We start from the raw sequence: 21,166 nt of genomic DNA on the forward strand, positions 1-21,166 counted from the left end.
CGTCGAAGACAACAACAAAAACTCAAAGAACAGATGGAAAGACACGAGCAAGAACGTGGAGAGGAACATCGTGACAATAGACAAGTTGAGATACAACGTCGCATACCAATGTTGGATTATGCACAGCCGTCTCTTGATGGAGCACGTCCAAGCATCGTAAGACCAGTCATCCGAGCTAATCAGTTTGAGATCAAGCCAGCTATCATCCAGATGATTCAGAACACTGTTCAATTTGGGGGAAGTGCAATTGACGACCCTAATTCTCATATAGCTGACTTTCTTGAAATTTGTGATACTTTTAAGTTTAATGGCGTGTCTGATGATGCTGTTCGTTTGCGCTTATTTCCATTTTCACTGAGAGATAAAGCTAAGTCGTGGTTAAACTGTTTGCCTGTAGGGTCTATCACTACATGGGAGGATATGGCAAAGGCATTCCTGATCAAGTACTTTCCTCCGTCGAAGACTATGAAGCTTAGAGCCGACATTACTACTTTTGCTCAATATGAGAACGAGTCACTTTACGAGGCATGGGAGCGCTACAAGGACTTGTTGAGGAGATGTCCACACCATGAGCTGCCGCTTGGGTTAGTTGTTCAAACTTTCTACTACGGTCTGATTACTCCTAACCGTACCATGATAGATGCTGCGGCATGTGGTAATTTACTGAGGAAAACGGCTGAGGAAGGGTATGAGTTATTGGAGGAGATGGCTGCGAGTAGCTATCATCCTCAGTCTGATAGGCAGAGACGAGGTGCTGGAGTTCATCAAGTTAATGATTTGTCTGCTGTTTCAGCACAGTTAGAGTCGTTGAATAAAAGATTGATGGGATGAGCATGAGTGGGTCGGCTATGCGTCTGCAAGAAATTTTCTGTGACAAGTGTGGGGGTGAGCATGACGTGCAGGATTGCCAAGATGGCAATCCATTCTATGTGCCTGAGGGAGCACCGGTAAAACAAGTGGGATTCCAGAACCGTCCTAGAAATGACCCTTATTCGAATACATATAATCCGGGATGGAGGAATCACCCAAACTTTTCATGGGGAGGTCAAAACAACCAAAATCGCCAACAAAGAGGTCCACCATATGGGATGCACCAAAGATTCAAGCCAGAACCGCCTCGGGAGGAGAAATCCAATTTAGAGCAAATGATGACTAAATTTATTTCTGCCACCGAGACGAGATTTCAGAACCAAGATGCATCCATAAAGGGATTAGAGAATCAAATTGGACAATTGGCTAAGTTGATTGCTAATAGGGATCAAGGAGCTTTGCCAAGCAACACAGAAGTTAACCCAAGAGAACATGTGAAGGCTGTGGAATTGCGTAGTGGGAAAGCACTCGAGTCTAATGAGGAAAAGACCAAGCACGGTGAGGATGAGGTGGAAACTCGAGGAGGTAAGTCTTCTAACTCTACACCTACACCTATTGCACAAAATAAAATTGTTATCCCCCCACCTTTTCCTGCAACAATGAAGAAAGCTAAATTAGATGCACAACTTGGTAAATTTCTTGAGATGTTTAAAAAATTGCATATTAACATTCCTTTTGCTGATGCTTTATTGAATATGCCAAGTTATGCAAAATTCTTGAAAGATATCTTAGCAAATAAGCGGAGGCTAGAAGATCACATGACTGTAAATTTGACTGAAAATTGCTCCGCTTTAGTTCAAAACAAGATGCCTCCTAAGCAAAAAGATCCAGGGAGTTTCTCTATACCTTGCATTATTGGTGACATTAATTTTCATAAAGCTCTATGTGATCTTGGTGCAAGTATTAATCTGATGCCTTTGTCTGTGTTTAGGAGACTGGGATTAGGTGAACCCAAGCCAACTAGGATGTCGTTGCAGCTGGCTGACAGATATGTCAAATATCCACGTGGGATTATCGAAGATGTTTTGGTGAAAGTGGATAAGTTTATTTTTCCTGCAGATTTATTGATACTTGACATGGAGGAAGATGTATAGATGCCTTTGATTCTAGGGAGACCGTTTCTGGCTACAGGGAAAGCACTGATTGATGTTGAAGAAGGGAAATTGAGACTGAGAGTTGGAGAAGAAGAAATTGTTTTTGATGTCTTTAATACTCTCAAACACACAATGCACAATGATAGTTGTTTTCGTATTGATGTCTTAGATTCTCTCATTTGTGATTTTGTGCAGGACGGATTGAAGGAACCATTAGAGGTCACTCTCACTACTGAAAAGCAGGAGGACGAGCTAGACGAGGAAGAGATGGAGATGGTAGCTCACTTGAATGCCATTCCACCTTGGAGAAAGCAAGTGAGGCTTAGACTAGAGGAATTGGGAGACAGAAAAGATTTAATGCCTCAAAAGTTAAGCCTAGAGGAGCCACCTACTTTGGAGCTCAAACCACTACCTCCACATCTCAAGTACGTATATTTAGGAGAAGATAATAAATTGCCTGTTATTATTTCCTCTTCTTTGACAGATGATATGGAGAGTAAGCTCTTGGGAGTCCTTAAGGAGCATAAAGGAGCATTCGCTTGGAAGGTTTCAGACATAAAAGGGATAAGTCCTTCGATCTGCATGCACAAAATTCTCATGGAAGATAAACACTCACCTCTAGCACAACCACAAAGGAGACTCAATCCAAAGATGCAAGAGGTAGTAAAAGCTGAAACAATCAAACTTTTGGATGCAGGTATTATCTATCCTATCTCTGATAGTGCGTGGGTAAGTCCTGTACAATGTGTGCCTAAAAAGGGTGGGATTACTGTTATTACTAATGAAAAAAATGAGTTGATTCCCACTCGAACTATTACGGGTTGGCGTGTGTGCATAGATTATAGGAATTTGAATGATGCAACCCGTAAAGATCACTTCCCTTTGCCATTTATCGATCAAATGATTGAACGACTAGCAGGTCATGAATTTTATTGCTTTTTAGATGGATATTCGGGGTACAATCAAATCACAATTGCACCTGAGGACCAAGAGAAAACTACTTTCACTTGCCCTTATGGTACTTTTGCGTTTAGGCGTATGCCCTTTGGTTTGTGCAATGCACCTGCAACATTTCAAAGATGCATGACCGCTATCTTTCATGACATGACTGAAAATTTCCTTGAAATCTTTATGGATGAGTTCTCTATTTTTGGCTCCTCATTTAATGAATGTTTAGAGAATTTGAACTTGGTGTTAGTTAGATGCGAGGAGAGCAATTTGGTGTTGAATTGGGAGAAGTGTCATTTTATGGTTCAAGAGGGGATTGTGTTAGGACACATGGTATCGGAGAATGGAATTGAGGTTGACAAAGCCAAGGTGGAAGTAATCAAAAACTTACCCCCACCTTCATCAATAAAAGTAGTTAGAAGTTTCCTAGGGCATGCTGGTTTTTATAGGCGTTTCATTAAAGATTTTTCCAAAATTTCTAAACCTTTATCCTCTCTGTTGATGAAAGATGCTGAATTTAATTTTGATTCTACTTGTCTGCATGCGTTCGAGATACTCAAGGAAAGCTTGGTGACAGCACCTGTTCTGACTGTCCCTGATTGGGAGTTACCGTTTGAGGTGATGTGCGATGCTAGTGATACAGCTGTTGGTGCGGTGCTGGGTCAAAGGAAGAACAAGGTATTTCATACCATCTACTATGCAAGTAAGACTCTAAATGATGCTCAATTGAATTACGCTACTACTGAAAAGGAGTTACTTGCTATAGTATTTGCGTTCGACAAATTTCATTCATACCTTGTTCTGTCTAAAGTAATTGTGTATACAGACCATTCTGCCCTCAAACACTTGCTTGCTAAGAAAGATGCGAAACCTAGGTTAATTAGGTGGATTTTATTATTGCAAGAATTTGATCTCGAGATTCGAGATAAAAAGGGTGTGGAAAATGTAGTTGCTGATCATCTGTCTAGGCTTGAGCATGTTAGAATTAAGGGGGTTGATGTCGATATAGATGACTGGTTTCCTGATAAACAATTGCTTGAGGTAAATGCGTGCCCTTGGTATGCCAATTTTGCAAATTTTCTTGTCACTGGCACACCTCCACCTAATCTATTGTTTCAGCAAAGAAAGAAATTCTTTTCAGACGTGAAATATTATTTTTGGGAGGAACCATTTTTGTTTAAGATATGTGCAGATTCCATGATACGAAGATGTGTGGCAGAGGAGGAAACCAATCAAATTCTGAACCATTGTCATGACCGTGAGGTAGGTGGTCACTTTGGACCCATATGGACGGCATCTAAGGTACTTGAATGTGGCTTTTATTGGCCAACTCTTTTTAAGGATGCTCGTTTGTATGTTCTCAATTGTGATAGATGTCAACGCACAGGTAATATTTCCAACCGTCATGAGATGCCCTTAAATAATATTGTTGAGTGTGAGATATTTGATGTGTGGGGGATTGATTTTATGGGTCCTTTTCCTGCATCTTTTACAAAGAAATTTATTTTGGTGGCCGTGGAGTATGTATCGAAATGGGTGGAGGCGGAGGCTTGTGCCACTAATGATGCACAAGTGGTGTTAAAATTTTTGAAGAAACATATTTTTAATCGATTTGGTGCACCACGTGCAATCATAAGTGATGGTGGCACCCATTTTTGCAACAAAATTTTTGATAAACTGTTGGGCAAATATGGTGTCACCCACAAGGTTTCCACTCCATACCATCCCCAAACTAGTGGACAAGTTGAAGTGTCCAATCGAGATATTAAGAGGATTCTAGAGAAGACGGTCAATGTGAATAGGAAGGACTGGTCCATTTGGTTAGATGATGCTTTGTGAGCTTATCGTACTGCTTTTAAAACACCTATAGGCACTACACCATATAGGTTACTTTTTGGTAAAGCATGTCATCTACCAGTAGAATTAGAGCATAGAGCATATTGGGCGACCAAAGCACTAAACTTTGATTTTTCTCTTGCAGGTGAGAAACGATGTCTGCAGTTGAATAAGTTGGATGAGTTTCGAGGACACGCTTATGATCTGGCACTATCTTACAAGGAACGCACCAAACGAGCCCATGATAAACGCATCATAAGAAGGGAATTCAAAGTGGGTGAAGCGGTGTTGTTATACAATTCTCGCTTACGACTCTTTCCGGGCAAGCTAAAGTCAAGGTGGTCAGGACCTTTCACTATATCCAAGGTGTTCCCATCAGGTGCAGTGATGTTGCATGATGGCAAGGAAGGGACGTTCACTGTGAACGCTCAACGATTGAAGCACTATATCGGTGGCACAATTGAGCCACAAATTGGGGTCACTCGGCTCCATGACAGTCATTGAGGACATGGGTGAAAAGTCGAGCTCTAGACTGTAAATTGAGAACTACTTCTACTCCCTATGTTGAGTTTATCTTTTTCTTTTATTCCTTAATCGCATCATTTGCATTTAGGTAGTTGCATGGCATGGCATTCATTGTTTTTATTTTTTTATTTATTTCTTTTTTTCGAGAGTGTCTCGCTAGGGCGGTCAAAACCGACCGCCCCAGCGCGCCCTCGTCTTTTTTCAAAAACATAGCCACCGAAAACGCCTCGCTAGGGCGGTCACTTTTGACCGCCCCAGCGAGCGAATTTTTTTTAAATTGGTTTTACTAGAGAGAACCACTCTCTAGGGCGGTCCAAAGTGACCGCCCCAGCGAGCACTCATATTTTTCAAATAAGTTTTCGGCGAGAACCACTCGCTAGGGCGGACACTTTTGACCGCCCCAGCGAGCCCTCATATTTTTCAAATAGTCTGTCACCGAAAACCTCTCGCTAGGGCAGACACTTTTGACCGCCCTAGCGAGTCGCGCAGATATAAAAACCTTTCCCCTTCTCCTTTCTTCCCCACTTCGAACCCTACCCCTTTCTTCTCAAATAATCGGCGCCCCCTCCATCTTTTGTGTTTAATCCTTCTTCTTTGTTGATTTTTCAGGGCAAAGACTCCATCTTGGTCCATACTTTCCACAAGGAAGCACTTAGATTACAAGATTTTCTGCTCCGGTCATCTTCCACAAATTCCGGCGAGCTTCTCCGGCGACCTTCAACAATTTTCCGGCGGTTGGATATTTTGTGCACTCCACTCCCCACATGGCACCCAAAAGATCTAAGGTAACTCGTGGTGCCTCTAGTTCTCGGTCTACTCCGTCTATGTTTGTGAATGATAATGCTAGGGAGAGATATGAAAATGCTAGACTACATAGGAAACCAATCCCTGAGCGAGGATTTAGCCCGTGTATTATCGGTCAATTTGCGGAGTTCCTAGTAGCAGGAAGAGGGTGGACTGCCTTTGTGGCACAACCGAACGCAGCAGTGGTTCCGGTTGTGCGTGAATTCTATGCCAACGCTCCGGAGGGGAATGAGCATAAGGCATTTGTGAGGGGACATCTAGTCCCGTATGATTCCCATACGATCAATGACATGTTGGGTTTACAGTCGGTTGATGATTCGGCGTTTCAGGCGTGGGTACTTAACCCGGATTATGATTTGATTATTCGCACACTCTGTTATCCGGGCACCACGTGGAAACAACCGGGGACGTATACGGTTTTTCTTGAAAAATTTTTGAAAGTGGACGCGGCATTGTGGTATGCGTTTTTATCTAAGAGATTGATGCCGGTCGGTCATACGAGTGATGTGCAGCGAGAGCGGGCGGTTGTTCTGTATGCCATATATACTGGAATGGTGATTGATGTGGGCAGGCTCATCTTTGGACAGCTCAACATGTGTATAAACAGCAGCAATTTGGCGTTTTACTTTCCGACGATCGTGACTGAGCTATGTGCCCGAGCGGGGGTGATATTTGCCGATGATGATGAGTGGCTACCGCCGATGAGAGCCATTGATGAGGCTCTTTATCGATCCAAGAGGGAGAAAAGACAGGCTGAGCTGCCCGAGGAGGTATTTTTTGATTATGGGAGAGCAGCTCAACCACCTCCGACCTTAGGACATGCACCACCACCTCCGCAGCCATGCCGCCGTGCCATGCGAGATCGCATCAACGAATTGGGCGCTTGGGCCACTTATCAGACTGAGTATCAGGCCGTTAATCAAGATCATATTCAGAACATCGAGTACTTGGTGCAGGGGATCTCCACTCATTTGGGCATCGACACGTCCGGACGGCCACCTGCACCCGCATACCCGCCACCCTTCCAGTTTCAGTACCATTATACTATACCCCCAGCAGCTGACGAGGGAGTTGCACTGCCTGAGCATGACGAGGAGGATGATTTCTGACCAGGGGAGTTTACTGTTTCCCCTTTCTTTTTATTTATTCTGTCATTGCATTTGCATTCATGAGTTTTTTTGGTTTTTAGTGTTTGTTTCGTTTTGTGCACTGAGGGCATTGCACAACTCTAGTATGAGGGGGGGGTAGATTGTTTTGGTTGCTTAGTTAATTGGCTTAGTTTCGTTGCATTTCTTTTGTTTGGTGTCGTTTATGTTGAGAAAACATAGTTTATGAGCCAATGATGATTTGAATTGATAGTTTACAAAAGTATTGATTGGGTCACTTCGTGAATGGTACTCTTGATTGTTAAAGCATGAATTTTGGTACAAAATTTGAACTTTTTGAGCACACATGTGTGGGGACTAGAATTTTGTAGGAATAATGGTGAAATTTGAAAGTTTTGTGTGGTTAGCTTGAAAGGCACCAGTTATGAGTTGATTTAGCATGTAAACCCGTGAAAATAAGTCGCTAATTGGGACCTTGAATGAGAAAATTTAATTTGCCTTGAACTTTACATTTACCTCCTTTCCAATGCACTGAATTAAAATGTCATACTCCTAACCAGCTGTAATCCAAAGTATTATATTCTTAGCCTAGGGAGTACATGTGTGAAAATTGTGCATTTAAAAAAAAAAAAAAAGAGAAGAAATAAGGAGATGTAAGGTGAGGGGGAGCCGAAATAAAAGGAATGAAATTCTATTCCTAGGCTAAAAGTTGGAGATGTAAGGAGACGAGGAAAGTCAGACGAAAAGTCTTGACGATTGCACAATGAAAATGATCGGTGTACTCCCAACTTTTAGCCACTTGAGCTTATTTTCCTTCTTTTCGACACCCTTATCTGCACTTAGAAGTTGAATAAAGTTCAATTTATGGCTAGTGATAAATGGACACGGGGATGCATGCTAGTGAGACTGGTATTGAAGTGTTAATTGAGTGACTCGCATTATTTGATAATTGATCCATTTGAAGTACGAATGACTAGACCCATCATGACACACACACACGTTCAAATTAGTGTCGAGATTTATGTGTAGATGAGAATGAGTATTCGGTTGCGATTTGACTTGATTGGTAGTGGGAAAGTAAACTGAGGCATGAACATAAACGGTGTTAACTCACCATTGACATTTACTCGTGTTAGTTATTTCTTTTTTGAGTAATTTTGTGGTTGTTGAGTTTGTTTAGTATCTCGTGCTTTAACCTATTTTACTCGAGGGCGAGCAAAAGGTTAGTATGAGGGGGTTGATAGGACTCGTTTTTACGTGTTTTTAGTGTTGGTTTTGAGTCGCATTCATGCATCATATTTGTTTGTTTTAGTTTAATTTAGCATTTTTCTAGCATTATTTAGCATATGACTGATCTCGTGTAGTTGGTGGTTATTTTGTAGGAATTGAACCAAAAAGTGGGAGAATATGTGCCAAAACATCGAGAAGGACTCGCTAGGGCGGTCACAATTGACCGCCCCAGCGAGCATGTTGGTCTAGCCAAGGAGTTGTTGCGAAAGAGTCTCGCTAGGGCGGTCAAAAGTGACCGTCCCAGCGAACCCAGGGACATGGCCGAGGAATTTTCTGCGAGAACCTCTCGCTAGGGCGGACACTTTTGACCGCCCTAGCGAGGCACGAGATTTGAAAATATTTGTTTCACTTTTTATGGACTCTATCCTACACCATAGACCTAATACACGAGAGGGGCGCCGTTTTGGAGGTGGATATCATTATTTTCATCATTTTTTCTTGGAGAAAAGGCTAGGAGCAAAGGAGATTCGAAGACCTCAATTTTCCACGCGTTGTGGCCGTCATCCGTCGTCATCTTTAGTATTTTCATTATTCAGTTTTTAATTCTTAGATTGTTGTTTGTTTTTATTATGAATTTTAGTAGCTAAACTCTAGATTTGTTGGGATTTGAGGGGATCCTACCCCGTACTCGTTGTTTAACATTATTTATCGACGGTTTTATTAGTGATTTGTTTATGCTATTGTTCTTTTTTGTTTCAATCGAAGCCTAGCTAACTTCCTTTGATTATTTCATGTTGTTAATGATTTCGATAGAATAATTAACAATAGGATCGAATAGTATAGACCACGGATTTACAATTTTAGTAGATATACGGAATTTGATACGTGTCGATAGCGATAATTCACCCGGATGAAAGCTAGTGGACTCCATAGAACGTAATGCAATCTTGAACTGTTAAATAATTGAGGATACTTGATTACTGCATGTTTATGATTAGTATTAATATAGCTCGACAGAGTATATTAATTAGTCTAGGGAATTCCGTCGAATGCACGAGTAAGAGTCGAGTGTAATTATTTAAACACGAGTGGTAGGTGAACTGAAAATTCCCAACAGATTCGTTTCTCATTTGATTTTAATCCAAATTAATCATTGCTCTTTTGAACACATTTTCTTTGCATTTTAATTATTTGAATTGTTTAATTTACATTAGTTCAATCATCAACTCAATTTATCGTTGCTAAAGAGATTTTACCTGAAAATAAAAAGAGTGTAACGCAGTCCTTGTGGATCGATACTCGTATTCACTTACGTTTATTATAACTTGACTATCGTGCACTTGCGATATTTAAATTGAGCTTTCAATTATAAAATAAATTTTGGGACTATTCACTGTGCAAGTTTTGCTCGATCAGTTGTTCAACGTAACTCAAAGTCTGATCAAGCTCAGCTTCGTCAGGGTGAATGACATGAGAAATATCTGGCATATATCTACGTAACATTGATACATGAAACACGTCATGTATCCCGGATAACGAAGGTGGAAGAGCAAGTCGATAGGCTCGGTCGCCAATCTTCTCAAGAATTTCGTAAGGACCGATGTATCTAGGAGACAACTTCCCGCGTTTGCCAAATCTGACAACGCCTCTGAAAGGAGAAATCTTTAGAAACACTCTGTCTCCTTGTTCGAATACTAACGGCCTACGTCTGATATTGGCGTATTTGGCTTGCCTATCCTGTGCCGTCTTCATTCTTTTCTGAATGGTTTTTACCTTCTCAGTCATTTCACGGATCATATCAGGCCCAAGTTCTGGTACCTCAGATATATCATCCCAGTATAACGGAGATTTGCACTTCTTGCCATACAAAGCTTCAAACGGTGCCATCTCGATACTCGTCTGATAGCTGTTGTTGTACGAGAATTCGCAAAGAGGTAGGGAATCTTGCCAACTAGTGCCAAAATCTAGCACTACGGCTCTCAACATATCCTCTAATGTCTGGATAGTCCGCTCTGATTGTCCGTATGTCTGAGGATGATAAGAAGTACTCAAGTGTAAAGTCGTACCTAGATCCTGCTGCAAACTGTGCCAAAAGTGAGAAGTGAATCGTGAATCACGATCTGATACGATATACTTCGGCACACCATGCAATCTGACAACCTCTCTGACATACAAATCTGCCATCTGATCGTGTCGGTATGTCATTCTGTACGGAATAAAGCACGCTGATTTGGTTAGTCTGTCAATAATGACCCAAATCACGTCACAGTCCTGAGATGATCGAGGTAACTTCGTCACAAAATCCATGGAAATGTGATCCCATTTCCATTCTGGAATAGATAAACTCTGAAGTAAACCTTCGGGCTTCTTTCTTTCAGCTTTCACCTGTTGGCAATTTAAGCATTTTGACACAAATTCGGCGATATCTGACTTCATCTGTTTCCACCAGAATTGTGTCTTCAAGTCATTGTACATTTTACGACCTCCAGGATGAATGCTAAACCGACTACAGTGCGCTTCTGGCATAATCTGTTGTTTCAAATCTGAAACATCTGGCACTACAAGACGGTTATTCACGTATAGCACATGATCACGTACCTGATATTCTGATATATGCCCTGATCTGACCATATCAATCGATTTCTGCACATTTGGATCAATTCTCTGTGCTTCTTTGATCCTTCTAATCAAGTCTGGCTCAACTTGAATCGAAGAAAGTAGCAATGGTCTACTACCTGTATCAAATGCTAATCCAGACAAACAACAATTTTCAACTAAATTCGAAACACCTATCGTCGACAAGGATAAAGCACAAACCTTTCGACTTAAGGCGTCTGCTGCTGCATTTGACTTCCATGGATAGTATTTGATTTTGCAATCAAAGTCTTTCAACAAATCGAGCCATCTGCGCTGTCTCATGTTCAATTCTGACTGAGAGAACAGGTATTTCAGACTCTTGTGATCTGAGTAGATTTCAAATTTTTCGCCATAATGATAATGACGCCAGATTTTTAACGCAAATACGATAGCTGCCAATTCAAGATCATGAATTGGGTATCGAGTCTCGTGTGGCTTCAACTGTCTCGAGGCATATGCTATGTAGTGACCCGTTCCAGAATCACCTACTAATCAGAACTTAAGCATGCAAAATTTATATTAAAAACTGAATCAGGTAAACAGCGGAATAAGTAATACAACCCAATCGAAACTGTAAGTACAAAAATACTTAAACAACCAGATCGAACTAAATCCAAGAATAAATACCAACAACTACGAATCAACCTCTGCCAGCTCCCTGTCCACTCCCTCCTGGACCGTCCAACCTGAGACCTGCCCCATCGAATAGGGTGTCCAAAACAGAGATAAACCGAGGACGTGAGCATAAAACGCTCAGCACCGAAAGCATGAGTATACAAGACTATGACATGCATGTATGCAAAATGTACTGGATACCAGGATCTGGGTATAACGAAATACTGCTCAGGCAAATGACGTCAAGGTATGTAGCACTCTGCGCCGTCGCACCAGGAGGTGGCTCCCATACCAAAATAAACCTGTGGATATACCGGTGACCTGACCACCGTCGGCCAACGGGGTCCAACCATCCACAACAAACGAGGGCTGAGCACCCTCTCAACAGGCTATCTCAAAGATAATCAGGCTCAACATGATTATGCAAATGCCGCATAATAAACCATGCATCATATGACAGATAATAATGCATCATATAAACATGCAACACATAGTAAAGCATACTCAATCCTGCTATCTCGGATAGTACTTTCGTACCTCAAATCAGTAGATCCTAGCAATCAGCCCTAGAATCAAGTCCGCGTCCGTAGTCAGCCCACTGATGCCGCTAGCTCCCAACTAGAGCACAGCTCCGCTACAAAACCAGTAGCTCCTCGCTAGTGCCTAAACCTCGGGAAAAGACTAGAAACCTATCAGAAACGACTAAAACGCTCTGGAACACTCGGAATTGGCGAGGGAATAGTGAAGCCTCGCGCCTCTATTTATAGACAACGATCGGACGATCCGTTCCACTTCGGACGATCCGAACCACTTCGGACGATCCGATCCGGCACTCTTCGGACGATCCGAACACTGATCGGACGATCCGAATCCCTGCATGTCTTCCACGTGTCCAGCCACCTGCATGTCTTCCACGTGTCCAGCCACCTGTCTCGGACGGTCCGAACTCTGATCGGACGATCCGAACCCTGACCGGTCCTTCCGATCCCTGATCGGACGATCCGATCTCTGATCGGACGATCCGAACCATGATCGGTCCTTCCGATCCCACCGAAATAGAATTTATCCAATAATTAACTCAAATTAGGTATCGGGATACTACATTCTTCCCCCCTAAAAAGGATTTCGTCCGCGAAATCAAGTCTGAAGAATGACAATTCTGAACATCAATACATTCAACTTAAGAATGAATTACAATTGAAAGTACAACTGAAATTACAATCATAACTGAAGTACTACAACTAGAACAACTCTGGATGCTCTGACCGCATGCGACTCTCTAGCTCCCAAGTAGCTTCTTCAGTACCTCGGCGCTGCCACTGCACTAAGACAAGAGGAATAGTCTTATTCCGCAGTACCTTATCCTTCCGGTCTAAGATCGAAACCGGTCTTTCCACAAAAGACAAATCCGGATTCAGCTGAACTTCTGTCGGATGCAAAACATGAGACTCATCCGCTACGTATCGTCTTAACAAGGACACATGAAACACATTGTGAACACTAGACAGATACGGTGGCAAAGCTAATCTGTAGGCCAAATCTCCCACGCATTCTAAGATCTCAAAAGGGCCAATGAATCTCGGAGATAGCTTACCCTTGAGTCCAAACCTCAGAATCCTCCGAAAAGGTGATACCTTGAGAAACACTTTCTCGCCTGCATCAAAATGAAGAGGTCTGCGCTTGGTGTTCGCATAACTTGCTTGTCGATCCTGAGCAGTCTTAATCCGCTGTTTGATCACAAGAACTTTGTCCATGGCCTGCTGAATCAATTCTGGACCCTCGACCTGTCGTTCTCCGACTTCCTCCCAGAACAAAGGAGTACGACAACGTCGACCATACAATGCTTCAAACGGAGACATACCAATACTCCTATGAAAACTGTTGTTGTATGCAAACTCTATCAGTGGCAGATGATCCTGCCAAGCTGGCCCGAAATCCATCACACAAGATCTCAACATATCTTCAAGAGTACGAATAGTCCTCTCTGACTGACCGTCAGTCTCTGGGTGATACGCAGTACTCAAACTCAAGGTAGTGCCCAAAGCTTGCTGAAAGCTGCCCCAAAATCTAGATGTAAATCGAGGATCTCTGTCACTAACGATACTCACGGGCACACCGTGAAACCGTACAATCTCCTGAATGTACAACCGTGCCATCCGATCGAAAGTGAAATCTCTGTTATACGGAAGAAAATGGGCAGACTTAGTAAGCCGATCCACTACCACCCAGATAGCATCTTTATTTCCCACAGACATAGGCAAGTGAGTCACGAAGTCCATCGTGATATGCTCCCACTTCCACTCCGGAATAGGAAGATTCTGCAATAACCCTCCAGGTCGTCGATACTCAGCCTTCACCTGCTGACAGACTAGGCACTTGGAGACATACTGATAAACATTACGTTTCATACCTTTCCACCAAAATCGAGTCCTCAAATCCTTATACATCTTGTTGCTCCCCGGATGAACACTCAACTTGCTACGATGAGCCTGGGATAAAATCTCCTCCCTCAAAGTGTCATCTTCCGGTACAACAACACGACCAGATAAACACAAAAGACCCTCGGACTGATAGTGGAATCCAGAAGTATTATCTCCATCAGCCAACCGAGCTAATTTCTGAACCTTAGAATCAGACATCTGAGCATCTCTAATCCGAGAATACAGAACTGGCTCAGACAAAATAGTAGCTACACGGATACCGTCGGTTCCCTTCCGATGCTTACAATTGAATCCCATCGAACAGAAATCCTGAATAATCTCAGATACAGCACAAGTCTGAAGAGCAGACAATCTCACCTTCCGACTAAGAGCATCGGCCGTGAGATTCGCAGATCCTGGATGATACTTGATCTCACAATCATAATCCTTGAGTAGATCCATCCAACGACGCTGACGCATGTTCAACTCAGCCTGAGTGAACAGATACTTCAAACTCTTATGATCAGTGAAAATCTCAAATCGCTCACCATACAGATAATGGCGCCAGATTTTCAAAGCAAAAACGATCGCTGCTAATTCCAGATCATGAACAGGATAGTTTTCCTCATGAGACTTCAACTGTCTCGACGCATAAGCAATCACATGCTCATTCTGCATCAGAACACACCCTAGTCCCTGCAAAGAAGCATCGGTGTAGACACTGAAACCACCAGATCCAGACGGTAAAGCCAAAACAGGCGCAGATGTCAAACGTCTGCGAAGTTCCAGAAAACTCTCTTCGCACTCTGATGTCCACTCAAATGAAACATCTTTCCGAGTGAGCTGAGTGAGTGGCTTAGCAATCTGAGAGAAGTTGACAATGAAACGGCGATAATACCCAGCCAATCCTAGAAAACTGCGGATCTCGGCTACTGTCGTTGGACGCGACCAGTTCAATACCGCTTCCACCTTGCTCGGGTCAACTGAAACTCCCTTGCTAGAAATGACATGACCAAGGAATACAACTCTGTCAGTCCAAAACTCACATTTACTCAACTTCGCATAAAGCTGATTCTCGCGAAGTGTCTGCAAAATAATCCTTAAGTGTTGTACGTGTTCTTGCTGATTATGCGAATAGATTAAGATATCATCTATAAACACCACAACAAACTTATCCAAGAAATCCCGAAATACCCGATTCATCAGATCCATAAAAACTGCTGGTGCATTCGTCACCCCAAAAGGCATAACCAGAAACTCATAATGCCCGTACCGGGTCCTGAATGCAGTCTTCGATATGTCTCCCTGATGAACTCGAAGCTGATGATAACCAGACCTTAAATCAATCTTGGAATATACAGAGGTACCTTGCAGTTGATCAAATAAATCATCAATCCGTGGCAACGGATACTTATTCTTTATCGTAGCACGATTCAACTGCCGATAATCTATGCAGAGCCGCATAGAACCATCCTTCTTTTTGACGAAAAGAACTGGTGCTCCCCACGGGGACACACTGGGTCGAATATACTCCTTGTCAAGAAGATCTTGCAACTGCTGTTTCAATTCCTGCATCTCTGATGGAGCTAAACGATAAGGAGCTCTAGAGATTGGTGCCGTGCCTGGCACTAAATCAATGCCGAAATCCACTTCCCGAACGGGAGGAAAACCAGGAATCTCCTCGGGAAAAACATCCGGAAACTCGCAAACCACTGGAATGTCACTGATACCGACACTAACTGCGGACGAATCAATAGCATAGATAAGGTAGCCTTCCCCGCCCGACTCTAAAGCACGACAGGCTTTCAGAGCAGAAACCACAGGCATCGGGGGTCGCGCTCCCTCTCCATAGAAAAACCAACTGTCGCCCTCAATTGGACGAAACTGCACAAACTTCTGATAACAGTCCACAGTAGCTCTAAACACAGTCAGCACATCTATTCCCAGAATGCAATCAAAATCCTCCATCGCAAGAATCATCAAATTAGCAGTTAAAATATTTCCCTCAAATTCTAGAGGACAACCCATAACTAGACGTTTAGCTAACACCGAATGACCCATCGGTGTGGAAACAGATACCACAACGTCCAAGGAAGTGAAAGGTAACGCATTACGCTTAGCAAATCTAGCAGATATGAACGAATGCGATGCACCAGTATCAATGAGAACGTAAGCAGGTAATCCACATAATAAAAAGATACCTGCGATAACTCTCTCGTTCTCTTCAGCAGCCTGATCCTGGTTAAGAGCAAAGACCTGCCCTTGAGTACGCGGTCGGAGGTTAGAACCCTGAGTAGACCGTCCCTGCTGTGGCCTCTGATGAACTGAAGCCTGAGAACCAGATCCTGATCCTCCGCCTGTCTGTGGACAATCTCTCTTCATGTGCCCCATCTCACCGCACCTGTAACAAGCACCTGCAACCTTGCGACAACGCTCCGTCGGATGATCCTTCCCGCAATTATGACACGGGCCTTTCTTCCTCCCAAAATGGTGAACTCCTCCAGATCCAGAGGAAGAAGAAGTAGATCCAGCCTTCTTAAATGTTTGGGCGCGGGGACCCAAAGAACTAGTAGGACGAGCAGACTGCATGGCTCGACCTCTCAGCAAACTGCCCTCAGCCTGGCGACATCGGTTCACAAGACCCTCATACGATGTCGGATCATCACAGACAACAACCCGATCATAAATCTCCTGATTGAGGCCCTGGAGAAAATGGTTATACTTGGCCATAGCATTATCACTGACATGAGGAACATACGGAAGCAACTCAAAGAACTTCTGTTGATACTCATCAACAGACAAACTCCCCTGTTTCAGATTGATCAACTCAATCGCCTTGGTCTGCAGAAGAGCTGGCGGAAAGTAAAGCAGCATGAAAGCGGCTCGGAAATCGGCCCAAAGAACTCGACCCTGTCGCTGAACTATCGGTGCAGAGGTAGACCTCCACCACTTACGCGCACCACCCTCCAGCAAGAAATCAAGGGTATCAATTTGCTGCTCCGCCGAGCACTGAAAAGTCTTGAAGCAGCTCTCCATCCTCTCAAGCCAATTCTCCGCAACATCCGGAGTCTCACCGCCCGAAAGAGGTTTCGGCCCCATCTGCAAGAACCGATGCATACTAAAACTCCGAGGCTCATCACGACGGTGTTGACGACGTTCTCGATGCTCTCGGCGACGCTCCCGATCGTCGCGGTCTCCCCAGCGTCCAACGCTGCCATGACTACTAGCATCGTCGTCATAACCAGACATCTCTCGCTACAAAAGTTACCAGAGATTAAACCCAAAAGAACAGTTCTAAATCCCAAAATCTCAATGCATGCTCTGATACCATAAATGTAGTGACCCGTTCCAGAATCACCTACTAATCAGAACTTAAGCATGCAAAATTTATATTAAAAACTGAATCAGGTAAACAGCGGAATAAGTAATACAACCCAATCGAAACTGTAAGTACAAAAATACTTAAACAACCAGATCGAACTAAATCCAAGAATAAATACCAACAACTACGAATCAACCTCTGCCAGCTCCCTGTCCACTCCCTCCTGGACCGTCCAACCTGAGACCTGCCCCATCGAATAGGGTGTCCAAAACAGAGATAAACCGAGGACGTGAGCATAAAACGCTCAGCACCGAAAGCATGAGTATACAAGACTATGACATGCATGTATGCAAAATGTACTGGATACCAGGATCTGGGTATAACGAAATACTGCTCAGGCAAATGACGTCAAGGTATGTAGCACTCTGCGCCGTCGCACCAGGAGGTGGCTCCCATACCAAAATAAACCTGTGGATATACCGGTGACCTGACCACCGTCGGCCAACGGGGTCCAACCATCCACAACAAACGAGGGCTGAGCACCCTCTCAACAGGCTATCTCAAAGATAATCAGGCTCAACATGATTATGCAAATGCCGCATAATAAACCATGCATCATATGACAGATAATAATGCATCATATAAACATGCAACACATAGTAAAGCATACTCAATCCTGCTATCTCGGATAGTACTTTCGTACCTCAAATCAGTAGATCCTAGCAATCAGCCCTAGAATCAAGTCCGCGTCCGTAGTCAGCCCACTGATGCCGCTAGCTCCCAACTAGAGCACAGCTCCGCTACAAAACCAGTAGCTCCTCGCTAGTGCCTAAACCTCGGGAAAAGACTAGAAACCTATCAGAAACGACTAAAACGCTCTGGAACACTCGGAATTGGCGAGGGAATAGTGAAGCCTCGCGCCTCTATTTATAGACAACGATCGGACGATCCGTTCCACTTCGGACGATCCGAACCACTTCGGACGATCCGATCCGGCACTCTTCGGACGATCCGAACACTGATCGGACGATCCGAATCCCTGCATGTCTTCCACGTGTCCAGCCACCTGCATGTCTTCCACGTGTCCAGCCACCTGTCTCGGACGGTCCGAACTCTGATCGGACGATCCGAACCCTGACCGGTCCTTCCGATCCCTGATCGGACGATCCGATCTCTGATCGGACGATCCGAACCATGATCGGTCCTTCCGATCCCACCGAAATAGAATTTATCCAATAATTAACTCAAATTAGGTATCGGGATACTACATGCTATCACAATATACAACGAAGAACACACCCCAACCCCTCTGTGAGATGCATCACAATATACAACGAAGTCGCCAGTACCTGAAGGAATCATCAAGAAAGGTGCACTGGTCAGCCTCTTCTTCTATTCTAAGAAGCAAGATTCAAAATCTTCAGACCACACAAATGGCGTATTCTTCTGTGTCAACTGAGTAATAGGCTTCGCAATGCTGGAGAAATCTTTGATAAATCTTCTATAGTACCCTGCTAGACCCATGAAACTGCGTATCTCTGGCACAGAAGTCGGTCTCGGCCAACTGATCACAGCTTCAACTTTACTCGGATCCACAGAAATACCTTCTCCAGATATGATATGACCCAAGAAGACAACCTGTCTCAGCCAAAACTCACATTTGGACAGTTTAGCATATAATCTTTCATTTCTCAGTGTTTTCAACACAATTCTCAAATGATTGGCATGCTCATTCAAATTCTTTGAATATACCAGTATATCATCAATAAACACAATCACAAACTCATCCAAGTACCTTTGAAAGATGCGGTTCATCAAACTCATGAATACCGCTGGAGCATTTGTTAAACCAAAAGGCATGACAACAAACTCATAATGTCCATACCTGGTCCGGAATGCTGTCTTCGGTATATCAACATCTCGAACTCTGAGTTGATGATATCCTGATCGCAAGTCAATCTTGGAATAGATAGAAGATCCCTGCAACTGATGAAATAAGTCGTCTATTCTAGGCAAAGGATATTTGTTCTTTATCGTTGCCTTGTTCAGTTGTCTGTAATCTATACACAATCTCATAGAGCCGTCTTTCTTCCGTACAAATAGCACCGGAGCACCCCAAGGAGACACACTCGGTCTAATGTATCCCTTGGCCAGAAGATCTTCTAACTGTGCTTTCAACTCTTTCAACTCTATCGGTGCCATTCGATAAGGAGCTCTCGAAATAGGGACGGTACCTGGAATCAAATCAATGCTAAAATCTACCTCTCGAGCTAGAGGTAACCCTGGAATCTTGTCAGGAAATACATCAGCAAATTCTCGTACTACTGGCAAATCTGCCAATGCCGGGCTTGATTTCTGAAGGTGTAATGCCCGAGAATTAATAACTGTTAATCAAGGATTATTGACTTATAATTTAACGTGATTACGAAAGGGCCAACTGAGACACGATTTAAGATAATGTTTGGCCATTTATTCTGAATTTTAGAATGTGTTGCCGAAGCAACACTGCACCCGCGCCCTTGCATGTACCGCACCCGCGGTGCATGGACAGAAACTTGGTCAGTTTTATCGAAGCAGGACCGCACCCGCGGGGCGAACAAGACCGCACCCGCGGTGCAAACAAGACCGCACCCGCAGTCTTACACCTACCGCACCCGCGGTGCGACGTGTTGTGCGAAAATGAGGACACCTCATGACATGCATGCACTGATATATATAGCAAGGGATCCTTCGAAATATTCAGTAGAAAATCTGAGAAAGAAGAGGAGAGATTTTGGAAATCCTTACGCCTTTTGCGAGAAATCCGTCCGTCTGATTTTGAATCCGACTTCGGTATTGATTTCCTATCGACGTAGGCTACAACTGGACGTAAGTTTTACTACGTTTTGACATGTTTTAGAATTATGGTATTGTCAGAATTGAATGGAACTTATATATGTTGTTCTTGACATAGTAAACAGCATATAATCGAAGTCAGATTAAGAAACGGACTGAATATGAACTGGTTATGATTTTCAGAATGAGATTGAATAAGAATTGATATCTAGATTGAGTGATTATCGATTATGAGATATTAGAATTGATATCTGACTGATATGATGGGCTGGATATATTGAGATTACGCCGTTATGTTGTTGAAACAGAATTTGATTGAATTCTGATTTTATCCAGTATTGATTGAGTGGTGTATTGATACCATACCCTCGATATTGTTATTGTCAGACTGAGTATTGACAGGCTTGGGGTTCGAGACTTCGACAGAGTCAGAGTATCAGAAAGAAAGGTATAAATTAATGTTGTGTTGGGATTGCACAACTCGAGGAAGGTTTGACTCGAGTTTCCCTAAATCACATACTTAGTTTCTTACATTGATTCTTGTAATTGATGAGATTGATGTTTGTTGTCTATTGATTTATAGCCACTGCATGTAATGACTACTGATTCGCTAGTCATTGATTAATTTGCCTAGATACTGACTGTATGTATTGATTACTGAGTCGTTGAGTCATAGGCTGATTCGCCTAGTCACCGGCTGATTCGTCGGGTTATTGACTGATTCGTCTTATTATAGGCTGATTCTCCTAGTCACCGGCTGATTCGTCTGGTGATTGACTGATTCGTCTAAACTTAAACTGATTCGCTTAAATACAGGCTGAGTTGTTTTATTATTGGCTGATTCGCCTAATTACCGGCTGATTCGTCGGGTTATTGACTGAGTCGTCAATTCTGCGGCTGATTCGCCCAGACACTGGATATATG

General features: G+C 43.2%; 1 non-coding gene across 1 annotated transcript; it reads right to left on the reverse strand.

The window, feature by feature from the left end:
• Window positions 1-468: 468 nt before the first annotated feature.
• On the reverse strand, window positions 469-575 carry LOC140815173 (small nucleolar RNA R71). Its single transcript, XR_012114284.1, has one exon. It is a non-coding gene; the product is annotated as a small nucleolar RNA R71 (small nucleolar RNA).
• Window positions 576-21,166: the final 20,591 nt, after the last annotated feature.

Source organism: Primulina eburnea, chromosome 1 (assembly GCF_022965805.1).
Source record: "Primulina eburnea isolate SZY01 chromosome 1, ASM2296580v1, whole genome shotgun sequence".
Taxonomy (NCBI): Eukaryota; Viridiplantae; Streptophyta; class Magnoliopsida; order Lamiales; family Gesneriaceae; genus Primulina; species Primulina eburnea.